At 39.8% G+C, this 26,573-nt stretch overlaps 1 long non-coding RNA gene across 1 annotated transcript in view; it reads left to right on the plus strand.

The window, feature by feature from the left end:
• The window catches only part of LOC113657361, a 114,482-nt gene that overhangs the window by 70,331 nt on the left and 17,578 nt on the right, over nt 1-26,573 (plus strand). Inside the window, exon 3 of the long non-coding RNA XR_003444157.2 lies at nt 4,643-4,732. This is a non-coding gene — a long non-coding RNA (uncharacterized LOC113657361). The remainder of the gene's footprint in view (nt 1-4,642; nt 4,733-26,573) is intronic.

The raw sequence follows: 26,573 nt of genomic DNA on the forward strand, positions 1-26,573 counted from the left end.
GGTTGTTTCCTGTCCTGTCAGCTGGGAGGTCTGGGCTTGGTTCCCAGAGTGCTCTGAGAGTAGAGTCTCTAAAGAGAGACTCAGGCATCTGAAAACACCTGGGGTGAGGATTACATGTGGATTATGATGGCCTTCCTGATCAAAAGTTTACCAATGTATACAAAGATTTCCCAGCAGTGACTCACTTAAGATGGCACTCAACTATCCCCACCCAAAACATTCTTAATGCTTGCCTTTTTAACCTTGACAAGATCCGGCTATTAGGGATTTTTTAGGAAAACTAAATGAGTTTTGCCCAGGCATTGCATTCTCAGTAGCATTTCTGCTTCTTTGCAAGAGTTCAGGATGAACGGAGGTGAGTTTCTATCACTCTGTGCATCTCGTTCTTCGTCATGACTCTTAAGCTCTGTGCAGAGCTGCAGGATATGCTTACCGTGGTGACAAGGATGAGCTCTTCATGCTGGTCCATCTGGACCGGGCAAGCATGCTTTCTATCAGTGGTACACTAAAGAGGTCACAGGGCTTTGCTAATCAGCCATTTCTTCAGGCTGCTCTTTGAATATAGTAGAGTTGGGAAAGCGATTTCAGTCCCACTTGTGGTGGAAGGACATAAGGGAGATTATAGGTAATGCAGACCATAAAGCTCGTGTTCATGACCCCTCACCCCTATGGAGAGATCGTCTGTTCAGACACAGCGCAGTTCCTTTGTGTAATATTCACATGTTCTTGAAGGGAGGAGATCCACTTGAAAGTGGAAGTGCTTAACTTCCTGCGTGCGAGTCCGTTAGAACGAGGACGTCGTATTCTTTCGGATAAGCCGTCAAGCTGTGCGTTTGTATTTAACATCTCAGGGCCATAGGATTTAACAAAGTGTATGTACAAAAAGTTTGCTTGTCTCGAAGATTTTTTGGATAAAATAAAGATTTACAGTGGACTCGAAATGTTGCACATGAATGTTCAAGCTTAGCATTGATTCCACGGTCATGTGATCTTTACAAGAGCTAATTCAGTCAACTGACTCCAGGAGAAAAGAGCTCTGATTCAACGCACACTTTTTATGACTTTAATATGGTTTCTAATGGCTTCATAAAATATGCACATAATTTAACTTCGGAGTATGATATTTAAAAAAAAAAAAAAAAGCATAATTTGTTTGCTGGAACATTTTATAAGGCGATAATTAATGAGATCGGAAGTGTAGCGTTAAACTAACCGTGCTCTGATTAATGTGTTGAATTGTCAGTGTCACTTACAGGAATATTCATGCAGCAGACTCATATTGGATGTCTGTTTCAATGTCTGCCGTTTTCTCTTTATTGGTTTTTCACATGCCGCCTCATTATGACCGAGCATTTATTTATTTATTTATTAGATTTTGTTGTATTCAATATGTCCAATGTGTGTCACAGGCAATAGACAGCATTTGGAAAATTAAACATTGAAGAGAAAAGAAAGAAAAGATCTTGGAAAAGAATAAAATTGAAAGTGCACCATAAGCACTAGCTAATGCTGGCTTGGCTGAGTTGTCCAGACGGTTCCAAATTTAGGGGTGCATTTTCAATCTCCAAAATAGTCGCTACCCGAGTCTTTCATCTTTCAACAGCGCTAGTGGGTTAGTGGTAACATGCACTCAGTGGAACAGTTTAGCCAACCCCTCCTCTGCATTTTTCAGGCCAGCTTAACCTGAAACAGTGCTCTGTATTTATCTGGACCACCCTCTCACCCATTGTTCTGTGCAATGCAAGTGATGTGGTCGGCTCTTAATGGTACGGCGCTCTGCAGGCTGCTTTCATTGGTTTCAGATGGTTGTGCTTCAGCCAGTTAAAGCCACAGAGAAGGAGCACTTGTGACAGATGGGAGTAATGGAATTATATCACAGTTCTGATAATGATTTAATTGGTAGGGTTTTTTTAACCAATCATCTCCGAGTTCACACAGAGGTCTGTTCAGTCAGCGAGTTTCATGAGTTCCGTCCTGTGCCCCGAGTAGTACAAATCCTGACAGGTTCCAAACAACGATATGCTTTTTAGTTTAGTTATCTAGCATCCCATCTTTTGACCTGAGCCTATTTATTTTTTAGTCGCCTGTTGTTCACGACTCCATAAAATGTCTTTACACACATTAGCAGGGCTTGAGAAGCCTAGTTAATGATTTTATTTGTGCTCCTGCCTGCCTATAGAGCTCGTTCTCAGGCTTAGACTCTCGTTCTGGATCCGTCTGCCAGCCGTTCCAGAGAGCCTCCAGACGCTAAAATAACAAAGGAAATACAGACACAATGGGAGTTTTTACAGTGTCCGGAGCTTTTAGTACTCGAACAGACGTACAGATCAGTACATTTTGATTTATGAACCGGAATTTGGACAAAGGTTTTAAGGTCTCTGAATGGTAGACGACGCTACAGTACACGAGAGGTCTTGAAAACGCTTAGTGAAACGACTTTAGATCAAATGTGGATAAACAGGAAAAGTTTACACTTACATCATCCTGGTTTATTACACAATATCTTACCATTAACATTAGCTGAAATAAATCATTAATTAAGGTGTGAAGCTCAGTTGTATGTGTTTTTTTAGTATGCAGCAGGATCTTATAAGCATTGTCTAAACTTATGAGGAGTGTTCATGGTCAGCCACATGTGGGCTCTTTGTAAAAGCTTGGATTATTCCCTTGTCACGCTTTCTTGACATAGCACATGCAGGCCCTTTTTCACTTCTCTGAAGCATATGAGTGCCAGAAAGATAAAATCTCTTTCTTCCAGCATCTAAATCTGTACCAGTCCCTACCAATCGCTACCCAATGTCTGTGTCATTTACGACAGTTCATGCTTCACCGTATTATGTAAGTGAAAAAGGGAAGGATGAGGAGAAAAAGAGAAGGAAGAAGTGGTATGGGGTTTAAAAAAAGGAAGAAAGAATAAGACAGTGGGAAAGACTGCCGATATATTTTTAGGAGTCGCTTGGCTGGGACCGAAACCGCATCAGTGCCTCAGGCAGCGTGCCTGGAGCTGCTGGTTTCATTGCACAGAGCATCATCCACAAAGCCGCCACTCAGGAGGCCAGAGACAGGCATGGCATTGTGTGAGCACACTGAAGCAAGGGCACCTAACGAGAGTTTCTCACACTGTTCGTGCACCCAGATTAAAGGCGTGCAGCTGTATCAAGGCTGCTCCAGCTAAAAATATTGCAAGGCTCCCTATTTAATTAGCACAACGTCAGGATTCCTTCACACTGTGCAAAGAGAGCAGGATGCGGAGGGGACTCTCATTCAGCTGTGACAAATAACAGAGCGTTGACAATTAAAATGAGTAAAAGGGGCCCTCTAAAATATCATCTTAGACTTTTCTTTTCTTTTCTTGATTTGTTTTTCCTGGTGACAACAGGACACACACCAGGACAGGTGTACGGTTTGCATACCTATAGCGCAGTCTGAAATGGATCATTGTGGGTTTTGTCTTACCAGAACCTCTCAGAGTGTAAGACCTGTAAATGTCTGGAGCTAGTGCTTGACTGTACTAGCTCTCCATGGGCACCATGAGACATTTTAACTGTGTCTCTACCCTAACTGCATTGAGCGGTGTTAATATGTAATGAGTAGCACATTAGTCCTGTCTAATGATTCTGTAAGCTGCTCTTTGATAATGGAAAGCTATGTAGACCCTTACATGCCATCTTAACCACTCGCAGAATAGCAAAAGTATTCCTAGACAGTAAAGAATCAATATAATACATATATCGGGGCTTTTTAATGGACGCGGTGAAAAAAAAATTGCTTACATGTACCGTGTGTTTAATTTCTGTTAATTTAATTATTTCTTATTTTTACATTGTAAAAAAAAAAACAAAAAAACACCAAAACCTTTGCAACATTATTCACACACCATTAAACAACTCCATAAAAAGGCAGTTTTTAAGCAATGGCGTTATGTCTCTCCTTGACTTCACATTGGTTAATGCCTTATTGTAATGTCTGATTTAACCGGAGCACTTTACTGCTATTACATCAGCTATATTTTGATTATAGTAAAAGGTAATCGTTAAACTGAACAATACTAAAGCTAACCATGCGTTTCAAGTGCATTATAATGCAGGAGAATAAACATGAGCATCAGGGAAGCTGCTGCAATGTACAGTAGTTATTCATTTTCTGAACGGATGCAAATTACAGGTGAGAGGTACGACAGTATAGTGCTGGGACAGTATACTATATGATGAAGGCATCTTTAATATGCACGCACTGATGATGATAAATAAAAACCTCCACTATTAATATTTGGTGAAACTTCCTCTGGGGTGAATGATGTCATCTTGGGACGATCATGCATGAAATCACTGTTATTTTATTATGTATGTAAATCGACCTCAGCAGAGGTCAATCTCAAGAGACTGGGATGAACTTTGCATTTATTTTGTTTCCCTGTAGCCATTTCTGTGTTAATTATTTTTTTTGTTGTTAGTTTATGATTATAATCTGTATTAAAACCTCAGTCCAAGCCCACATTTTAACCTCCTGGCAACCGGCAGAGATTTTGAGATAAAATGATATATCTCTGTATGAAACATACCTATAACATGTTCATAGGCCATACCTGAGCTATGGACGAGCTTCACAAGTCTGAACATTACCTCTGTGTTCTTGCTTGCAGCTATGAACATCCCTGCTTTCACTACGTTTTGAGTGGGACATCAGGAATTTTTCCATCCTTACTAAACCACATGAAAACCTTTCCTTAAAGGTAAGATTAAAATGGTTACTAACTTTTTCATTTACATCGCTTAATGGTCATTAAAGGCAGGGTCTCCGATTTTTGAAAGCCAATGTTGACATTTGAAATCACCAAAACAAACACGCCCCTAATCCAAATGGGTCCCACTCCTGTATTGATAGCTCCGCCCACACATACATACATTACCCAGGCAACTAATGGAAAGAAATGTGTGTTTATCATAGCTGAAGGGAAGAACAATACGATTGCAGATAAACAAACAAGCAAAAATGACACACAAGCATAATCATGCAAAGGACAAAGGCATATATTAGTTCTGTGTAACAAAGCAAAACCAACGTCGTTACTCACCTATCGAGAAGGAAAAAGGCGTCTCGGCGTCTTAAGTAAAGTTGGCGCATATTCACAGCTTAGAGTTTCCCGAGTCAGTAACTCCTGAGCTAAACGCTGTTACTACACAAAACGCGGTTGTAGCTGCCTCTCTACATTACTACGATAGAAAAGAGGTGTTATTTGTGTAGTAACAGCATTTAGCTCAGGAGTTATTGACTCGGGAAACTCCAACCTGTGAATATGCGCCAACTTCCTGCTCCTTCAGTTCTCTCCAGTGCTGGAAAGCTGATCCTATATTAACACGTCCTACTTCTTGCCTTATCTTAAAACTGCTTTCTGCTAATGTCACACATGCGCACTGAACACACTCTCTGGCCATAATGACAAGACACGCCCCTTTCTGCTCATTGGCTACATGTTTGTTTTGATTTTTGTTTATTATTTGGCCCAACTCAGTTTTCTGAAGCATTTCTCAAAAATCAGACCATACCTTTAAGTTATTCTGATGTTCACTTTGATTTGTATTATGCGTTGTTGTTGTACTGGAAGATGTACACAATTCTGCCATTACCATGTTTCACCTGGTGATCTTTAGGTGTTGCACTGTCTTCTTGTTGCACCAAACACATCTTTATTACTTATTTTGCTCGAGTTAGGTGGGTTTGGATGTTTTTATAAGGAAGCGCTTACATCCGCCCTGTTGCCCAGACATGTCAAGAACACTAGAGATTGTTGTCACATGCAGGGAGTTACTGCTACCTATCAACGTATACACGTCGTCCCTTTAATCCGGATAGCGCACAAGCCACTGTAAATTTCCAGACAGAAGCAAATGTCGATGGCTTCCCTGAAGTTTACCTGAAGTTTATGCTTAGATGTGAGCTATTTATATATCTGCCAAGGCGTCATCAGTTATTTGAGAGAAGAGAGAAGGTTATCAGTGACCGAGTTTTATTGAACAGGGACGGTTTAAGGTTTCAGCATGGAAGAAATGTGTAATATCGGATAGCACGATCTCTTCTGTTGGGCTCTTTCCACATGTGGACTATATTATCAATACAGCGCCTTTCAGCTCGGTAACAAAAGAACAGTCAGTATTGCCTACACCGTTCACAAGAGCTGAAATCACTGAGGTCAGTCTTTGTGAGAGTAATAGAGTTAGTGCTGTTTAGTTTGGAGCAGTGAGTCAATAGAACGTTTCATCCCTTACTGCTTCACTGTGTCAGCAACACAGACTGATAGGAAGCAGTTACAGGGGTCAGAGGTGAAGTGATTAGCGGTAATTATGGGTAGCGGGGTTGCCAATGGTCTATAGGCGTTTAAACGAGGTCACCGCTTCTGTGTCTGACTCGATGTGTCTTCAGCATGCTGGAGATATATTTTCCCTCTTTTTAATGTTTCCAGATAGTTCTGAAAATGCAAAAGAGTTAAACTGGGCGAAACATAGCTGTTCCCACTCTAAAACCATCCTGCTTTTGTGTGTGAAATCCTTTGTAAAGATCCTGACTAAACCTTGTCTGATGCTATCAGTAATTCACCCAGGCAACCAGACATGCATGCGGCCATTTCCATTTCATGGCTCTTTTCACTTTTGTCTAAAGAATGGGGGACGAACCGAGGCGAGTTTTTGAAGCCTTTCAGCTGATGAGTGCCTATTCAGCACCTTTCAGACATGTGAAGCCATGTTTTTACTCTGCTTCTCCTAGCGGTTCGCGTTGTCATTTGGGAAAAGAAGGTAAAGCTCATTTTCTGCACGGGATTCGATATCACTCTACGTTCTTGGAATTCAAACTGGAATATTCCAAGTCGAGAATAGACTCAGCGATGGTCATGCAGGTGCTGTGAGATTCCTGGAAGAGAGCCGAGACGAACGGATCTCATATCACATATCTGACAGATGAACATGTATCTCTTTGCATGTTTCTCAATCTAGTGTTACAAACTATAGATTTGCAGCTGCTATATTACTACCTTCATGATATATGAAACGTATCCTGACCGCTTACGAATTGACCGGGCTCTACACATTTCAGCTTGACCAACATTTGTGGAACGCACACTTAACCTAGGGAAAACATGTTGGTATCTTGTTACATTTAACCTAGTAAAATATTTGTTGTTGCTTTATTTGGTTAATGTTGCTTTGCTAATCTGAAATTAAGTTGCAAATGGGAGTATTTTTTTGTTTGTGTTTAAAGTTTTTGTTTTTTTATTTTGCTTATGGACTTAGAAACAGTACTTGTTTATTTAGTAGTACAGTGATACCTCGAGATACCTTTGAGATACGAGCAGTGATTCGACCAAATCAACAAACGAGGGCCGATAAAAAGGAAGTCATTCATTTCCTATGGAGAGTCGCAAAGGGGCTGCGTGAGGTGCCGACCATCTGTGGATCTGTCATTTTCGGATCCGTTTTGAGCGTGCGTTGGATTTGTTAAATTTGAACTTGTGCGACTACACCGCATCCGATATGCTGACCAGACAGGTTTTTATTAAAACGACCGGCAGATGTTGGTGAGGAAAGAGTGACAAAAAAGACATAAAACAATTGAAGAGAAAAGCGATGAAGAAAATTAAGCAAAATTAATGTAAAGAAAACAGAAATTGTAGCAATTAAGTTCAGTTAAGAGAATTTCAGTTAAGTTTGTTAATTTTAGTGAAGTTTAGTTAAGTTCCATTTAAGTGTAAAGCAACATTAAGAGCGTACAGTAACGAGTAAGTCACCGAAAGTGAAAGTGTAATTCCTCCTAACTCCTCCGCCTGTTTATTCCTCCCTCAACCTCCGTACGCATCTTCTGTAAAGTAAAACCAGTTTATTTTTTTAACATTCTCTTTTATTACTGTAAATAATAAAACAACTGGAGTGGAATTTTGCGAGCTGGAACAGATTAATGGGATTTCAATTCATTTAAATGGGGAAAATTGCTTTGAGATACGAGCAAGGTCACGGAACGAATTAAACTCGTATCTCGAGGTATTACTGTACCTGTTTTTTCCCCACAGAGTGAACAAAACAATGTTCACTGTAAAATTTTGCTCCCGTTTTATAGTGATGCAGGAATGACACAGGTCATTATGTCTCTGTTCCGTCCAAGCAGATCAGCTAGATTTTAATTTTGGCTTTTAGTTCAAGTCCTTTTTATTTTTCTGGAACATAAACAATTGACAACACAATTGTTAAAGTTCTCAAGTGTAAACAGTACATGCTACGTATGCATAGTATGCAAGTTAAAACATGTGAATGGGCCTACAAATGAACAGGATGGCCTGCTCGTGAATATTGCACGAAGACGTTCTCAGCGCTTATTCCATCTTTAGGCTTGTTGTTAAATTATTAATAAAATGTCTCATTTACAGCACACTACAGGTGATGTATATTAGTAAGGGTTAAAAATGATGGCACAGGATGTTGTAGGAAAGTAACCAGTAATCTGAAGATGACTATTTTCCAGTCCTGAATTGTTTTATTCCTCTTGTGTATTCTACTTTATTAGTGAATGCTTTTTAATGGTTTATAGTCAACCACAAGACAAGTTAGTTACTTTTATCACTTTTTGAAGACTAAAACAATTACAGCTCATGTTGCCAATAAAACATAGTCTTCTTTGCTTATGCTTTTACTTTCGGTACTTCCCAACAACCATCTCCGAATGAAAGACAGACTGAAATGACCCTGTACAGCATTTAAGCTGTTATGCTGAGAGGATTGTTTAACGCCCGGCCAGACACTTCTACTTATGTGTTTGACAAACCGAGTAGCAGCTTGGTCCGAGACCTTATTACATCAGATGAAAGTGATTTAGATTCGGAAAGGCAGTATTAAAGACTTCTCCTAGGAGATAGACACTTGGGTCACAGTCACCCCACCCACCATTTTCTTTGACCCACTATTACGTGGCGAGGAGGTCAGTCATTCGTAGACGTTGTTTCTGTTTGTGGTCAGCCACAGAGCTTCATGCATGACTTGGTAGGGAATGGAAGACAGACATAATTCCTTTTTTATGTGGGTGAATAAAAGGAAATAACACTTTCTGTGCTGGAAGGAATGAGGTTTTATTTTCTTCTGTCAAACAATTGAGCCAGAAATACCAGCAGACACACTCAGAATCGAAGTGTATCAAACTGCTAATTAGGCCGTTTGCTAATGATTATGACTGTCCTTCTACATACAGTACATGATCTATCGTCTTCCGTGCAATGAAGATTTTGGACCTCCACTGAGATGAGGCTGACTCTATGAAAATCCTGAGACATCTACAGATCTACCAGCTCCAGTTGGACTCTGATACCAAGAGGAGATCTGAACTCCATGTGATCTTTACACCAATTCAACACTTGACTGTATATTTGTAATCTCACCCCCAGTTCCACCCATATGAGGATGGGTTCCCCTTAGAGTCCGGTTCCTCTCAAGGTTTCTTCCTTACCAATTTAAGGGAGTTTTTCCTTGCCACTGCTGCCTGAGTCACCTCAGACTTGCTCACTGGGGATAAATACATATACATACATACCTACATACATACATACACACTGTGAACTATATATATCTTAATTTTTTACTATATTAATTCTTTTTTCTCCTTATGTTTAACTTCTGTTCTATGTTTATGTTCTGTAAAGCTGCTTTGAGACGAAGCCCATTGTAAAAAGCGCTATACAAATAAACTTGAATAGAATGATCTCACAGATGCCCATGGATGGTTAATAATGCTCTGACTGACACATAGGAGAGAGAGCATGTTGTCCATCCTATCCAGAAAGCATGACTACTGTAGGTTTGTTCTCTTGCTTCCCAGTCATTGGTGGCAGTTTCTCTAGGTTTGAGCAGGTGAAAGATAAAAAAAAAAGTAGAAAGGTATTGTTTTCTGTAAGAAGAATTCTATGAGTTTGTTCTTTTAAAAAAAAAAAAAGTCAAAGAAAGCCCAAAAAAATGGCATTTTATAGCAATTTACAAGTCGTTTTCACTCTTCCGAAAGTGTTTCTATGTAGTTCTCTGTAAAGTCTTTTTTTTTCAATGGGGAAAAATCAGAGAACGCTTTACATAACCGTCAGTGTCATTCTGTTTTTAGTTGGCCGTTAGCTCAATAAAAACAGGGTTATTAAACAGCTATGAGGTTGCTGGCACAAATCCAGACTTTGGCACTACATGGGATTGCCTATCCAGCTTTAAGTGGTGATGACGATGCAGTGCAAGATATCCGATCGCATCATCCGCTCCTCCTTAATCAAACTGAGTGATATGTGTGTCAGACCAGGGAGGGCACTATGGCTGAGTGCCACCGTTGCCTTGGGCCCAACGGGCAAGCTCATAAAACACATCTGTTACATACTCACCAGCTTGTGAAAGTTTAAGACGTGCTGTGTAATAGGCTTTTCACGTTCGGTTTATGACCATTTTTTAAAGTCTAGGTTAAAGCCACATCCAAGAAGTTCACAGCTATAATTCTATCCACGGAGCTTCGGAAGCAGCCGAACGTGTAAGCAGTGACCTGGAAAGAGACATTTCGTTTTATAGAGCCACAGTCTGATATGGAGAAAACCTCTCTGTTTGTAGTGGAACAGGTTTGTTTCCACCGTCATTAGTATTGCGCTTGTAGCGCAAATCTATCAAACGGATTCCAGGCTTTTTAATTAAACCTAATTAGCGTTTAGACTGATAACGACATGATGATCATGAAAGTGCTTCTTATTTGTTTAACAAGTTCACAACTCTACTGCATTATAAATCTATTTACCGTGCAGTAGCTTTGAAGAGTCTCGCTGACTCGGGAGCTTTATTCAATTCCACATAAACTTTTGTTTCAATTTCCCAGCGCTGATTTATTTTTCATCTAGACATGTTCAGTTTCCACATCCGACTTGTAGCATCTAAGGTCCCAGCCGGACACAAACATGACTTTCATGCCTTTCCATGGCACTCAGAAGATCGCTGACACAACAGGACTACAGGACTTTAGCTTTGCCTTCATCATGACAACGAGCATCTGTGTTTTACTCCAGTTTGGATTTAGCACCAGCAATAAAAGGCAGCCATATTATTATCTTCACACTGTTAGTACAGGACTGCGCCACTGAGACAACAGGAACAATACAATCGTATGTAATGACTGATGGACTTGCAGAGCAGTGTGTATTGTCCCGAATTTACACGCTGACCTGCATTTTACTGTGACGCTCTGCTCAGATGTTTCCTGTCCTAAAGTAATCGTGAGCACGGTGAGCTGCCATGCTGTCCTGCTGTGACGGGGTCATGCTGTGTTTATGACAATGTCAGAGCACATTACACCCAATTAGGGCTGAAACGATTCCTCGAGTAATTCGAGTAACTCGATTACAAAAATTATTTGAGGCAAATTCCTCTGCGTCGAAGCCTCGTTTAATTCACTTTAAAGCTCACGTCAAGTTCTTGTGCAATTATTTTGTGTGTGTGTGTGTGTGAGAGACCACGCGCTTACATCAAAGCGGAAGGAGACGCGAGGAGTTGGTGGTCTTTTGATTTGAGGGCACAGGCGCGTGAGGGCTAGCACTGAGCAAAGAGAAGAAACAAATGTGAGAAAACGACAGAAAATGTCCAAAGGAAACATTGCTTCAAAGCGCAGGGCAAGCCTCAGTTCTGAGCATGTTGATATGCGTACCTTTCTTCATTGCAATCACATGCTCCTTTTAAAGCACACACACGTTGAGAGACTTTTATATTCGTTTATATATATATATATATATATATATATATATATATATATATATATATATATATATATATATATATATATATATATATATATATAATATGCTTAAAGCACTCGGTGTGAAACCATGCATGGACTCTAGTTCCTGTCCATGTTTTTGCCCCTTAAACACCACAAAGCATTCCAAGAAGACAGTAAAGGCTTATGTTATGCCTGAGCTGTAGATTTTGAATCATTTAGTTTTGAAAGTTAAGTTGCACGACTTAAAGGCAGTATTTATTTATTCATTCATTTGTTTTTGCATCTCAGAAAAGGGTTCAGTTAAAGCCCAGAATGTTTGGCACTTAAATGTACTTACTGTAATTTTTCTCAGTCAATTTTGTCATTGTTCACAGTACAAGTACAGACAGAGAAACAATGGGTAATATGCATACTATGCATTTAAAAAATAAAAGTTTATTTCAGTCAGGACCACTTTGTGAAATGAGCATTTATTAGATGATATGCATACAGGCGGTATGGTTCTGTTCATGCGCATGCACGGACAGAGCGGGGAGAGCAGCAACTAGAAAATAACATGGACCTCTGTATAACAGCAGAATCATTAATCATGCGTAGTATTAAATATGCTCACTTACATGTTTTGAAAAATAAATAGAGAGAGAGGGAGAGAGAAGAAAAAAATACATGATGAAGATTATAACGTAAACTGGTACAACGAACAATCGATAACATTTTCGGTAGAATACTCGACTACTACAGTAAAATATTCGATAGCTACAGCCCTACACCCAATGCAGTTTGCTTAGGGCCAATTACGCCTACTATTCCTTTACCGTTCTCGTTGACCTGCAAGTGTGCCTGGGTATATTTTTAGATCTTAATGGGAACCGAATGTTCACACAAAATATCCCTACAAAGATTTGAATGTATGGGGATATTTGGTTCCCTTGATTTATTTATTTTTTTTAAACAAATACTGATAATTCTAATAGACAGAAGAGGAAGCTTGACATGTAGGCAAGCTGCTAGGATGTTAATTCTATTTTATTCAGATGTTACTGGGAAATACCCAGTAAAAGCAAGAGCACAGTACAGAAGTGCTAAGTTAAACTCCATCGCTCTTGTCCACAATACAAAAGGGATCCTAGGGATTACATTAGATACGTTTTATGCTACAAAGTATATGTGGGACTCGAACACGCAGTGATAGATATCTTAAGCATGCTTGACCTGCAGTAAGGACAGTGATGAATGTGGCTTTGAGAGCAGAATGTGTAAGCAATTATCAGTCGTGTGGCTGGAGGGTGGGCTTCCTGGTGGGCCTGCCCATGTGGTACACAATTGTCAGGGTTGGGGTTAGAAAGGCAAATAGACTTCACAAAAGCTTAACTTTGTCTTTGTTTCAAGAGAAAGAGCTCTTTGTCTTGCCATAAACTAAACCAGGTTCATGTGTCTACTCCTGTCTCTGCTGTGTATTTTGAGCACTTTTAATTTCATTTGATATCATTTCTGAAGTGTAAAACTTGTCCTAAGATGCTTGTGTTCATTTTGTTGGTCACTTGTTTGTAGGTGAATAAGCATTTCTTGTTCAAAATAAAAGAGAGAAGCTATTATTACTTCTGTAAGTTCCCTTACCTTGTTATATTAGGAAATGGCATGAACACAGGTCCTCGTGAACTCAGGTAGTTGAATCACTGGGATGTGTGACTTGAACACAAATACAGCCAGCTTGGGCATGCTTTTCTGATATGTTAAGTTGACAATAGGAGATAAGGCTATTAGAGAGCATACACAGGAAACAGCCGTGACAGCCGTGCTTTGTAGTCTGTGTACCCAAGATGCCGACTATTCCTTATCTCCAAGATATACGACAGATTTCCTGCTTTCCCTTGGCACCCGATCAGCTTTTGAAATGTGCCTGGCATCAATACAACACATGCGGGGGAAGGAACAACCTTATAAGGCTGTTGGTTTTGAGCCAATATCCGTTGCTCATCGAAACAGAGAGCAAGTTACAGAGTGCCGGGTGAGAAAACGACCTCTACTCCAGGGGGAAAAAAAAAAAAAGCGACGTTGAATATTTGTTGAATACTACACTGTCTTACTGGATGTAAAAGTATAGAAAATCCAGTGAGCAACAAATTCATTCCACAATGAATTAGTCTGGAAGAGTGAGGAAAAATGTCATGCCTTCCAATAAGCAGTGCTTTCCAAATTAAAAAAAAAAAAACTTGCCCACCCACACGACCAGTGTTGTATTTCAACTATATGTGACAAAGCAGCCCACAGAAGCTAGCGCATTCTACCGCTGCTAAAAATCCTTGACGGATATATAGCTTTCTTGGCTCAGGTTTTATACCGAATATCCTATTTTAACAGCCCCAGCTGCAGAGAGAAATCTTTTCTATTGAAACCTCTTTGAACATGAGCCATGAGGTCAGCTGTGTTTAATGGCTCAAGTTTGAACTCTTCTCCATCGTTCCCTTATTGTTTACTTTGCCTGCCCCGTCTGACTCGACCGAACCTGATACTCTCACTGTCTGTCATCACAAGCGCAGAGGATCTTTTCTTTTTTTCTTTTTAAAACTGTGGAAAATGTAGTTTTTATACTTCATAGAAGTTCTGGAAGTGGGTCTTGCAGCTAGCATGTCTCTCCGTAGTGGCATCCCTACCCCAAGTTCGTCTTCTTAGCATGCCGGTTATTTCCTGGAAGTAAAACCCAGCCTAGCAACTTGAGACTGGATCAAAGAAACACGTGAGGCATCTGGAGCAGCAGCCGGAGGGCAAGTCTACACACACCTCCTGCAACATACAAGCACACCGATCTCACATGGGAATCTCTGACATGTCTGACTACACTGAGACCTGCCTGAATGCTTATTTTAAAATCCCCTTATACCAAGCATCAGATTATTGTCACTGCTTTATAAACAAATCATCTCTTGACGATACCAAAGTCTGATCCGAGAGTGTCTTACCATTGTCTGATCTTACAGGAAGGAATTTTGTGAGCGCTGCTTTTCTCCAACAAAAGGCAAATACCTTTTGTGCCTTGAATGGAAGTTGTTTATTTTGCCATTTTTCTGTGTAACAAGCAACAGGTGTGTGCCGTATCGATTTTTTCCCTCGTGCACGGTTTTCTATTTTAAAATGTCATGATGAATAACTGAATCATCCAGAGCTTAATAAAGACAGGAAAATAAACATTTCCACCATTTGAATTTGAAGAAGACTACAGGACAGTGTAGTAATAATGATCATACCAGCAGTGCGGGAACCGTTGGCCAGCAGCTGCACTCGCAACACTCAGTAGGATGACTGAATTTTAGGAGACTCCACAATAAAGAGCAGTAAAATATATATACTGTGTATGTGTGTGTGTGTGTGTGTGTGTGTGTGTGTGTGTGTGTGTGTGTGTATATATATATATATATATATATAATATGTCTTCCTTTTAAAACTTGTCTAATGGCTCCTGAGTGTTTCAACACTGTGCCCCTCTCTATAGTTGGCAAAATGTTGATCGATTACGGTCATTGATGTTGATGGATTACCCATCAGAAGGTTGCAAGTTCAAATCCCAGGTCCACCAGGCTGGGTCCCTGAGCAAGGCCCTTAACCCTCAATTGCTCGGTTTTAAAAAATGACACAACGTTGCTCTGTATAAGGGCATCTGCCAAATTCCTTAATGGTACATGGGATAAGTGGAGCTATAGGAAAGGAGTGTTAAAGTTGGATGTAAGGATGTTTCACAGATTCGATTGTATGGAGAAGAGTAGCCCCCCCCCCTCCTTCTTTCTCTCTCAAATGTACGGGTTCCTCTCTCCCTCGCTCTCTCTGTCTCTCTCAACCCTCCCTCTCTTTTTCGTTCTCTCTCTCTGTTTCTGTCTCTCTCAACTTTCTCTGTCTCTCTCTGTCTCTCTCTCTCTCTCTTTGTTTCTCTCTCAACTCTCTATCTCTGTCTCTCTTCAACTCTCTCTCTCTCTCTCTCTCTCGCTCTGTGTCTCTCATCACTCTCTTTCTCTCTCTCAACTTTCACATGGTAGACTGGTTGGTAGACTTTCACATGTTTAGAAGAATATCCAACCTTATCGAGATTCTCTAGCTATGACTCCAGAATTATTTGTTAGATTATCAGATTTTGTTGTTTTGTATAAATCAGGACCCTCAGGCATACAACCTGGGTGAAATCTAGTCAATTACATGGCAGAAATCTAGTCAATTACATTGCGCGCACACACACCTTCCTAGAGGGCAATGTAATGTAGTCAGTCCACATACCTATATAAGAGGAAGTTGGCGTATCAGTAGGAAATTCATACACACGCACAAAGATTGAAACACTGACAGCAACCTGACCCTCAGAATCAAATCCAGGATCCTGCAGTTATTGAGTTTCAACTTCATCTCGAATAAATGCAATCAATTCTTTGTCATCTGTTAAACATGTATATTTTACTTGTTTTAAATGGTCCAGATATCCATATGCAGAAATATTAAGTTTGACTGATAATACTCATGTAAGTGTCTCTAACTCAATGCACACAATTGTACTGACTGATTTCATTCCTTCATCCACAAATGCTAAAAGAGGAATCTTTAATTGTAAGGTTTAACAGGGAAAAAAAAAAAAAACATCAGTCAACCCAACTTTGGCCTGTCTGGTCACTCTGGGCTGTGGAAGAGCCTCCAGATGACGTCGATGCTGTCTTTTTCTCGGAACATATGGAACACGTTATCTGCTCAGCTGTTTACTGTAAAACAGCTCACTGTGGCAATACTTGTCACTTCTAAATGTCCAAAAAGCAGGTGTGTATATATACAGTGATACCTCAAGATACAAGTGCTTTGACATATGAATTTTTTGAGATACGAGCAAATTTTTGAGATACGAGCATCCGAGCCGCCGCCACCGAAACAAAGATCCCCAACAACCATGTGTGCTCTTCCCGCATCTCACTCGGTTAAAGCCGCCTTTCCACTGCACACGACAAACGACGGCCGATAAAAAGGGTCATTCATTTCCTATGGAGAGTCGCAAAGGCGCTGCGTGAGGTGCCGACCATCTGAGGATCTGTACTTTTTGGATCCGTTTTGAGCGTCGGATCCATTAAAAAATTTGAACTTGTGCGACTACACCGCATCCGATATGCCGACCGGACGGGTTTTTATTAAAAGGACCGGCAGATGTTAGTGAGGAAAGAGTGACAAAAGCGATGAAGAAAATTAAGCAAAATTAATGTAAAGAAAACAGAATTTGTAGCAATTAAGTTCAGTTAAGAGAATTTCAGTTAAGTTCATTAATTTTAGTGAAGTTTAGTTAAGTTCCATTTAAGCGTAAAGTAACATTAAGAGTGTACAGTAGCGAGTAAGTGACCGAAAGTGAAAGTGTAATTCCTCCTAACTCCTCTGCCTGTTTATTCCTCCCTCAACCTCCGTGCTCATCTTCTGTAAAGTAAAACCAGTTTATTTTTTTAACATTCTCTTTTATTACTGTATGTTTTTATACAATATTTGTCGTTTGTAAATACAGGTACTGAACATTTTTCATATTCAAAACACATAAAACAACTGGAGTGGAATTTTGCGAGCTGGAACGGATTAATGGGATTTCAATTCATTTAAATGGGGAAAATTGCTTTGAGATACGAGCAATTTGAGATACGAGCAAGGTCACGGAACGAATTAAACTTGTATCTCGAGGTATTACTGTATATCCAAATTCTGCCCTTTTATTGTCAGGTTCACATGTATAGCATAATATTTCGTGCATTCACGAAATTCCACAGAATTGAGTGTAGAAGAATGAAGAGACTACCATCTGGAATTTATCCACAGCGGACTGAGGTGAAGACGACGGAGTTGCTGAAGTTTGTCTACGTTTGTAATTTAAACGTATATTTAAATCTTAAGCTGCGTCCCAAGTGATGTACTACACGCTATGCACTTACGCTATGGCCTATGTACTCGAGTGTCTAGTGTATAAATTTAGAAGGTTAGTATTATCTTAAATGGAGCACTAAAAATATTTTACTAACCAGAAATATAATCCTTTTAACAGCCGATGACGTCAAACACGCGTAATATGACTCCGCTAGCTTCAGCAGAATATGGGGAGTTTAAAAATGCTGTAAAAAAAAGAAATCTAATTTGATAGACATTTGTACATGTCAGACATCTTGAAAACAATGCTATCATCCGGCGTCACTGCCTGGTAGCGCCGCCCCTCGTCCGCTATGTAAGCAAAGTGGTGAGTAATGAGCGTGCATGCATTAGCCAACATTCCACACTTTTTTAGCAGCTTTACAGAAATGTATAAATTCAGGATATCAAATTTAAACGTGTAACTTTATCTCTATTGAGCAAGCCAGAGGTGACGCAGGCAAGGGGAAGAAATTTGGAAGGAATCACAAGAGGAATCTGACTCAGAAGGAAACTTATCCTCATCTGTGTGACACCAGATAGTGAAAAGGAACATATAGTTAGTGACTGTTAAGTAACTGTCAGCTTATTGTTCTAGCGGGAACTTAAATATACAGTGGATATACAGGAACATGTCAACCACACACGTTTAGGGGCCAAAAGTAATTATACACATGGTTGCACAGTTATTTCCTGGTCACCATGTGTCGATGGATGTGTCCTGATGCTGTTTGGAAAGTGTGGGAAATGTTATTGGTGCATCACTAATGGGATTGCTTTCTAATTAGGTTGATATTAATCTCGTGTCCACTTGTGTAAGCGGACGGCCTTCACTCGTCACAACGTCGTCTTCCCACATAATTGTCAAAACTGTGCGTTCCCACTCAGAGCAGCCTGTCAAGCGAACACAAAGTTCATTTCCCTTTTTTTCCTTTCCTACAAAACCTGTCTCTAGACCTGTAGTTTCTGTTTGGTCTTATTAAAAATAATATTAAAAAAAAGCGCACGAGCGAGGTTTCATTGGACATTTCAGTGGGCATTGTGTAATCATATTGCTGTACTTCATATTAATTTGACAACCTGTTACACCGCTGACATGAATTTATTTATTTATTAAAAGATGAGGTGGAATGTCTCGAGTAGTTTCGGTTAACATATGCAAATCTTTATTGACGGATGAAAGATGTACCGTAACATAGATATCTTTGTTTTTGCTACAGTACATGTGTACAATTTACACAAGACCTCAAAGTAAACACGGTGCATTTCTCCTTCCGATCGGTAATCGTAAATAGACAGGATGTTGGGAAATGAAGGAAAAAGGGGGAAAACAATGTTTTGTGATACAACACATTGTGAGTGTTTTTACAGTTTGGCAGTTTGTGGCCAGCTGCTCAGATTCTCAGATAAATGCTGAACAGTGAGGGATAGATAATGCCCCATAATCTCTCTGTTACATAAGCACTACTCTCTCACTTTGTTTTGATTTGATTGGATATCCCCTGATGCCGTTCCAGCCGGTGATTACCTGCACCACAAAGCCGTAACCAAAGCAGCTTCGCTCGATTCAGTAGTTAAACGAATATTTTATTTTTTTTAAACTGAGGTGAACAAACAAGTGTAGTTGTTTCTATGGTTTCCAGGAAGCAGGATAGCATTTCACAGACACTCGGTATGAATGTCCTCTCCATACTGATCATGGTGTACATGCCATTGTTTGACCTTGTCATTACGGAGGGAGAGAATCAGTGTAATAGCAAACAACCGCTGTATATTCAAGGAGTCTCTAAAGCCAAGCATTGATTTGCGCTAGTCACTGAGACGAGACGTGATGCAACGTGATTCATTGCAAATTGGTGAAGAGCTAGAATAACGCTTAGATGACAAGATCTTGTCTGAATACAGCTGAAAACTGGCATTAAGCCACCAAACAGGGAAGTCTTTACTTCCTTTCTGGTCAACTTTATCTCAAAATAGGTTTGTATTGTTGAGTAATACTTCTAATCATGTTCAGTCACAAAAAATGGTTCTTTCTATTTCACTTCAAGCAGAAAAAGTACTGGATCAAGGCACACCTTAAGCACAAGACTACATCACACTAACTAAAGTATCATCACACTCTGATATGGTGATTTTAATGTATAGCTTTTTGCTAGTTAATATTCATCTGATTAAACATATGTTGATTAATTTTGTATAATAGCAGCTATGGCTGTGATTCCAGTAATACACTCCGCCTTCACACTGCACACGACAAACGACGGCCGATAAACCGGAAGTTGTTCATTTCCTATGGAGAGTCGCGAAGGTGCTGCGTAAGGTGCCGACCATCTGCGGATCCGTAATTTTCGGATCCGTTTTGAGCGTCAGATCCGTTAAAAAATTTTAACTTGTGCGACTACACCACATCTGATATGCCGACCGGATGTGATGTTGTCCAATTAGGTTCGTGTGCACGAGGGGATAAGAATTATTGAAAAGTATTAACTTTTAATATTAACTTTAGTCATTTTTAAACTTTATCAAAAGATTGGTTTAAATACATTGTTATTGATAAAAAAGTAATAAAATATTAATATTTAGATTGTATTGTTTTTAATGTTGTGTCCATGTTTCCTCAAAAATCATTTGCGGTCTTTCTGGATTTATTGTTGCATTGATTGTTTGTACTCCTTCAATAATTAATTAATTCATTCACCATGATAAATGGGGGGAGAATACAGGCTCTAATTACAGTAAGTTTGCAAACATTTAGCACATTTTGCAAATACAACACACCCGAAAGACCGACAATCTCGGCAACTCGCTTCCAAGCTTCATTTTTCCTGTAAACATCTCTGTATGATTCGAGAGTTGGATCATATTGTAATGGGTTTTCTAAGACCGCGAGAATTGGCTTCTCTCCCATGTTGACGTCTACACAATCATATTGCACATTCTCTGTGACTGTCAGTCGTTTCCGTTTATTGTGTGCAGTGTGAAGGCCACTTTAGTAATATCGCTCTACATGATCTACACCTAGTAATAAATATATAAACCGAAAGTTTAGTCATTTCTGACAGGAGACTCTGCGCTCTCAGCGCTTCGTAACCACACAAATCCTCCACCACAGGAAGAAAGCCTTTTTTTTTGAGGATTTAAATTTTTTTCAGTTGCTCAGTAACAAACCGCAGATTCTTTGTAGTATTGCTTCTGACACTTATTTAATTCCATATATTATTAAAAGAGACAGAAAGACACAGGAGTAAAAACAGGAACTAACCGCTTTACATTATTAAGAGGTATAAGAGGAATAGAACACTGGGACATGCCGTTAGTGTGAGAGATAATCCACTCCTCCATTTTATTCCTTGCTTAAAATGGCCTGTGTTGAGGTGTGGTGCATGGTGTGACACGTTTTTATCATACGTGTGATCCTGAGCTACTTAATCTGCTGCACTCACTGAGCACTGCCATATGCTGATGCTCTCTCCTACTGTACCACTCTTAATTATACTCAGTCCAGGGAAGTCTCAGTGTTTGCAAGTCTGGGTTAACTCAGGGATACGAAATCCAGTAATCATGAATATGAAATGACAGTATTGTGTTTATTACAGGAAGCAAGAGCAGGTGTGCTTTGTTTAGAAATATTACACTCTGTTAATCATTAGAGGAAGATTTTATGGCCGACACCGTACTGGGCCGATGTTAAGGGTGTCGTGTTCGTTTGAAATAATTTCACTGAATGAATAAAGCCATCAGTTTGATGGAGGGGGAAAAAAAGCAAATCGCTTATGTTATAACCAGTACAGTTCAAACCTCTTATATGTTATAACCACTACAGTTTGTTTTATTTACTGAGCTGTTTTTTAGCTTTCATAAAAACTGTTGCTTTTACTGTAGGTAGTGTTTCATTTTTTTTAAGCAGAACGATGGTATTGGGACAGAACCATAAAATAGTCACACAGTATTTGAAGCAAAGATCACAATGTGTTTTACATTTACAGAACATACGTGCTTTATTTTACATGAAAGGACTCGCAATTACATATACGAGGCTGTGAGACTGTCCTGTGGTGACGGCGTGCACTACTTTGCCATATGGTTCAATATTATGGAGCTGTGACACACACACACACACACACACACACGCACAAACAAAAAGCGTTTGTGGATTACAGCTTTCAAAGTAAGTCTCTACCCGTGTAGTATGGCATGGGGCACCCGCAGTCAATCTGGCAGTTTTCAGTTCTTGGAATCTCTCTCTCGCTTTTTTCTCTCGACTCACTCGCTCACTCAGAAACGCACGGGTCAAGAGCTTTAAACAAACTCCCACATTTCATTGGAAGCAGAGACACCCCCATCTCATCGTCCCTCTATCCCCCTTGCACTCCTCCACTTTCTCTCTTTTCTGTCGCCTGTTTATCTCTCTTCCTTTCCCCTTCTCTCTCAATCAGTAAAGGGCAATAAAGCACTTCAGCCCTGCTCTTATCTTCACCCGTGTACTCTTCTTAAAAGACATGTGACTGAAGTTCCCACAGACACACACGCACACACACAATGTCACTGGAGAATTTGGGCCATGGATCAAATTTCATTCCAACTGTAGTGGGTTAGTAATACATGGATTGCCCAGAATATTAAGATTGCGTGGACGAGGAGGAGAAAATGTAAAAACCAGAAGATTTTAAAGGGCTATAAAGAAACTATGAATGGTAAAAGTAAAATAATCAGAGGTTAAAGCAAGAAGAGATGTAGCGACACATTTTATTAAAATGTAATGAAATACAGACGATAGACGTACGTCGCATCTCTTGTTAAAAAAGTAACCTCCTCATATCATAGATGCTGTTATTTCTATTTAGTAACAGACATTGTTCTTTAAAAAAATAAAATAATAAAAATATCCGTTTCTTGGGTATACATGTAGATTGTTATCCGTACCTCCAAAATAATCAGTGTTTTACAGAGTAACACAACACAATAGGTGTAAACAAAGGTTCCTTTATGAAAGTTAAGGCATTAAGGAGGAAGTCTGCTCACTCCAGCCACCTAGGTGGCGAACTATGTAGTTTATTTAACAAAGGAACATTCAGTTAACTCTCACACACACACACACACACACACACCCCTTTAGAGTTGTCAGTGGTGGAAGGTGTTTCAGTTTTAGGTGAACACTGACTCTGTGAACTCATTGGCATGTGTGTGCATCATCGTTCTTGGAATGTAGTTTTATACACTTGATTAGCTTTTACTGCCTGGAATGTCTTGGTACTTGAGAGTTTTATTGTCCCAGCGGCACTTTCAAGCCCAGATTGTCATTACTCTTTGAAGATTTGGCCAGAGGAAAGTGCTGTATGCGATTTCGCAAGGCCATCACACCAATCTTGCTTCCTCATGACTCAGGGCCTGGAAACTAGGGGCCGGTTTATGCAAAGCAACCTTTAGATCAGAGGTGTCAAACTTTGGCCCGCGAGATCATATCAAATGTGCATTACAGCTGGCTAGCCGCATGCTCCGCTAATACTACAAATCCCAGAATGCCTTGCCACTGTATTGACGCGTAGTCACGAACAGCAAGCGCCCCTCATTCTCTGTTGACAGTCGTTAAAGGCAGGGTCTCCGATTTTTGAGAAATGCTGATAATAAACAAAAATCAAAACAAAAATCAAAACAAACGTGTAGCCAATGAGCAGAAAGGGGCGGGGCTTGTCAATATGGGCAGAGAGAGTGTTCAGTGCGCATGTGTGACATTAGCAGAAAGCGGTTTTAACATTGACATGGAGGATAAAAACAAAGAAAGAAAGCGAAGAAAGGCTTACGATAAGGCAAGAAGTAGGACGTGTTAATATAGGATCAGCTTTCCAGCGCTGGAGAGAACTGAAGGAACAGGAAGTTGGTCACATATTCACAGATTGGAGTTTCCCGAGTCAATAACTACTGAGCTAAACGCTGTTACTACACAAATAACACCTCTTTTCTATCGTAGTAATGAAGAGAGGCAGCTACTACCGCGTTTTGTGAAGTAACAGTGTATAGCTCAGGAGTTATTGACTCGGGAAAGAACTCAGGAGTTGTTCCAAATCCTGTGTTTAAGCAAAACTAAAGTTTGTTGAACATTACATATCATTTAATTGCAGTTAATTTTTCAATAAATATTCTGTTTGGCCCGTGACTTTATCTCAGTTTTATATTTTGGCCCACTGTGAATTTAGTTTGACACCCCTGCTTTAGGTAGTGATAAAACGATCGAGACTCCAACCGAATACGTCTGGTCTACACGGTCATGTACAAATTCACGAGTGTCTATAGACGAGTGACGAATTATAAAGGGAAAAACCAAGAAGCATCTTAGTAAAATGTTGGACCTCCCAAAGCCAGAAGAGCTTGAAATAAATTCTCTGGAGCAGTACTGGAGTGATGTACACAATTCTTCCAAAAGATCCTTCTGATTCATCCATCAGTTAGTGTTGTGTTGCTGCCTGTGGAAAATGTGGTCTAACACATCAGTCTGAAATCCCCCACAGGTACTCAAATGGGTCGAGATCCGGTGACTGCAATCATGCCTTAACATCAAACTTACATATAATATGGATGTCGTCATCCTGGAAGAATCCATGCCGAATTGGTATAGAAATGCTCCATCACAAGATAAAAATGATTAAAGAGAAAAACTTTAGTGATTTGCAGTGATGCTTTAATAAGTAGCACGAAACCATGGCAGTCACCAACAGTCAGACAGAGCCAGCACTTTCTCCTTTAATCCATCTAAATAAATGTATGGATGCTCATGTGGCATAGGGTTACATGTATTTCTTTTTTTGGATCAACAGGCAGTAATGAAATACGGTACATTTTTAAATACCCTGTTTTATGATTTTTTTAAAAAAATTTTTTTAAACATCCCTCCTCTGTGCTTTGTAAATATAAAGTTCATTTTATTTGACCAAACTTCAGTTTATCTGAAGCAATTAGTTTAGTCTTTTGCTCAAGAAAAATAGTGCCGTATATCTCTTTAGCGGTATTTTCACTTAAAAATATATATAAATTTAAAAAAAAAATAATCACGATGTATTTACTTTCCATAGGTACTTACAGTAGGAACCTATTGTGCTCCTCACGTTTGATGCATAGAGCAAAGGAAGTTACTCACATTGCATTAGTATAAGCCAGTGTTATTGGGTCAAATTCATCTATTCTATCTCATCAAAGGGCAGCTTAAATTTCAAATGCAGAAGTGCAATCGAATCCTCGGTAAGTATGCTGTGAACGCAGCTAGCTCGTAATTATTTAGTCAGAATCGGTAATTGATCTAACGTTATTCAGGCATTAAGATGTAATGGTAGACCAGCGTGCTATTGAGTTACAGAGAAGCTGGGCGTGACTAATTTCTCTGAATCGGAACAGGATGTTTGCACTCTCCTCTCTTTCTCTCTCTCTCTCTCTCTCTCTCTCTCTCTCTCTCTCTCTCTCTCTCTCTCTCTCATGGTAGTGTGAGTTTGATCTGAAAATGATGAAGCTTTTTGGCACATTACTTAAGCCATTGTTTGCTGTTTATTCTGGCTTTTGAACCCTGCCCATGTTTGATTACCAAAACCCTTTCAGTACAATATCTGCTTCTTTCAGAACACTCCCTTCATATTTCATGTTAATGCCAAAACTACCAGACCAACGGTTCTCCCCCACCCCCACCCCCCCTGCCCAAATGATTCACATATATCCTGCTGTTTGAGGAATCATACTGTAAACATAATCGTGTAATTCACAACCAATGGACCTCAACACTATAGTAGAGATGTTGAGAAACTAGCTTTATGGAAAACCAGCACACCCAGCATACTAACTAACTACAACTAACCCTAACCATAATATCTCCAAATATGATCTTCACTGACTCTGGTGGTTTCACACACACTTCAGCTGACAAAACACTGTTTAATAAAATGATATGAAAAGCTCATTAAAGATCAGGTCAGAGTCGAACATCCTGCACCAGCGCCACGATGCTTTGTCTCTCTAATTATGCACAACGACGGTGAAGGTCGTGGAGAGTTGAGGTACAGTAAGGAAACGGTTAATATTGAGTAAATGGCAGAAGCAGTAGCATTAATGACCTAACAAGCCATGAAACTAATCCTTAGGCAAAGGAAAAAATTGTTGAGAAGCATGGTCACTTCAGTCTGCACTATATACTGTACCTTTTACTGTATGAAGTGCATCTCATGTTATCTCTAATGTTGTTGTTTTTATTATTATTATTTATTTGCCCCATTTTCCCTCTAATTTATAATTTGTTTTCACCTACTACTGAGCTAATCACTGCACCAAGCAGAAAGACTAGAGGCTAACTAGTGCTTCTGAAGCTTTTCAGGCTGCTGCTCATGGAGGGAAAATTAAGCTAAACTGCCCTCTTCCGCATACACCAGTTGACGGACACAACGATTGTCTAGTGTCTCTCTGATCCCTCCCATTTAGAGAACACGGTCGGTTTTGCTCTGTCTGAATCAGAGACACGAATGGCCATGATATTGTCTTGCATCTCAATCATCCAACAGTGTGAACGCTTTTCTGTTTTTTTCCGACATGCACGATCGGAGCTCTGAATGAAGGCCGGATTACACGTGGTAACAATTTATGGTACTGCAGGCTATAGTACTATTTCTTAAAGGAAAGCAACACCAAGTGTAAAAATACCTAGCATAAACGTTTAATAGAACATGACCTTCTACACTCATGTAGATCACCATGACACTGACTTTGCACTCTAATTCCTCTCCAAAACACACACACACGCACACACACACACACACACACTAATCCATCTGGTCTGGGTTGTTTACAAGCTTGTAAACCCTGGTCTAGTTAAAATGGCCTTCTATGCATAATACGAATCAATTGCTTAGTGGTGTCACTTAAGGTTAAGTCTA

This window comes from Tachysurus fulvidraco, chromosome 1, assembly GCF_022655615.1.
Source record: "Tachysurus fulvidraco isolate hzauxx_2018 chromosome 1, HZAU_PFXX_2.0, whole genome shotgun sequence".
Classification (NCBI taxonomy): Eukaryota; Metazoa; Chordata; class Actinopteri; order Siluriformes; family Bagridae; genus Tachysurus; species Tachysurus fulvidraco.